This window comes from Homarus americanus, unplaced genomic scaffold (assembly GCF_018991925.1).
Source record: "Homarus americanus isolate GMGI-L3 unplaced genomic scaffold, GMGI_Hamer_2.0 scaffold24260, whole genome shotgun sequence".
Classification (NCBI taxonomy): Eukaryota; Metazoa; Arthropoda; class Malacostraca; order Decapoda; family Nephropidae; genus Homarus; species Homarus americanus.
The window spans coordinates 7,909,393-7,911,395 of record NW_024721079.1 but is presented as its reverse complement, the minus strand read 5'-3'; positions in this window follow the sequence as shown (position 1 = coordinate 7,911,395).

The window sequence follows — 2,003 nt, the reverse complement described above, 5'->3', positions numbered from 1 at the left end:
TTGGCAATCTTTTACAAGGTTGTTTCATATTAGATGTTCCATTGCGGCATCTCTGATAATACTCTCAAGTACTTTACATATTATGCTGGTCAGGCTCACCGGTCTATAGTTGTTCGTGGAGTGACTATCGCCCTTCTTAAAGATAGGACTCACATAAGCCACTTTCCATTCACTGGGGACCTTTTGTTCATCCAGGCATTTACAAAACAGGATCTTCAGGGGCTCGGCAAGCTCGTTGCACAACTCTCTTAGCACTCTAGGATGCACCATGTCAGGGCCGGGACTCTTATGGACCTTTAGCCTGGACAGTTTATTTTCCTTGGACTGTACAGTGAGAGAATGAAGTATCTCCCCAGCTTTGGCAGAAGTATTATGAAACCTGACTACCCAACACAGTGAATGGTATCACTGGGGACCCTTACCAAGGTTCCACAGGCCTACCAACTGTTTATGGATTCAGCAAATGCGTGTGTCGAATGGTTCAACCGTTTGCGATGTAGTCCTCAAAACCCAGGGAAGACACTTAATTCTCTCACTGTACATATACCTACTGTATATGTATGATTTATGTATTTTTACTTGTCTGTACTCAAGTTTGTCTGTTGTATTACCTAAAGTGTTTCTAGAAGAATTTATTTAATATAAAGCATTTTAAAGAAGTGATCGATGTCACAGTGAGCAACACGTGTTAAAACCAAAATAATCACCTTTATGATGGAAATAATTCGGCAATAAAAATAGTGCTAACAATTATATAAATGATAGTAATAACAATGACAATGTTAATGATAATAATACTTATGATACTACAACTACGACTACTTTTTTTTTAAACGCGGCCTCCAGCCTCTCCCAATAGCTACACCTTCGCCGCCCTTTCTTACCTACATCTACTACTATTACTACTAATAATAATAATATTGTATTGTGTTTTGTTGGTTTTCAATTTTTTTTTTCAATTGTTATAAGCGTAATGTTTGTTGGTATCCGACTGTTTCCTTCTCTCATTACAAGGACGCCACTTTCAATACCTTATTCGGCTGACGTCAGACGAATTTATTCAGCACAGAGACTCCCGTACACAAGGAGTTAATGACGTGTTCATATTCTTGTCGCAAAGGTAAGTCCTGAATTTCACAATAAGAATGGTCTTTTGTTTCCTGTCCTAATTAGTGAACGCAAGCTGCAGCACGTCACCAGCTCTTATGAACACCAGTGTCAACAAGTACTACTAGACACAGTACCAGTGTCAACAAGTACTACTAGACAGCACCAGTGTCAACAAGTACTACTAGACACAGTACCAGTGTCAACAAGTACTACTAGACAGCACCAGTGTCAACAAGTACTACTAGACACAGTACCAGTGTCAACAAGTACTACTAGACAGCACCAGTATCAACAAGTACTACTAGACACAGTACCAGTGTCAACAAGTACTACTAGACAGCACCAGTATCAACAAGTACTACTAGACACAGTACCAGTGTCAACAAGTACTACTAGACAGCACCAGTATCAACAAGTACTACTAGACACAGTACCAGTGTCAACAAGTACTACTAGACAGCACCAGTATCAACAAGTACTACTAGACACAGTACCAGTGTCAACAAGTACTACTAGACAGCACCAGTGTCAACAAGTACTACTAGACACAGTACCAGTGTCAACAAGTACACTAGTACATCCGCCACCACCACCTCCAGCAGAACATAAAGTCATAATTATTTTGCATCGTATGTTTGTTCACATGTTGAGTAATAGTAAATCGACACACAGGAAGTAAATGGAAATAAAAATGAACTTGAATTTTTAAATTAATTTTATATTGTTGGGTCTACGCTTCCGTTTTCCCACTAAATATTTATAATGTACTAAGGAGAGCGAACTGCATCCGTAAAAAGAAAAAAAATCTAAATAAGTTGCGGATGTTAAAATTAGGGAATCCCTGAAGAACACAGAAAGTTTCCGAGAGAGAGCTCCGGCTCCCTGGTACTCAC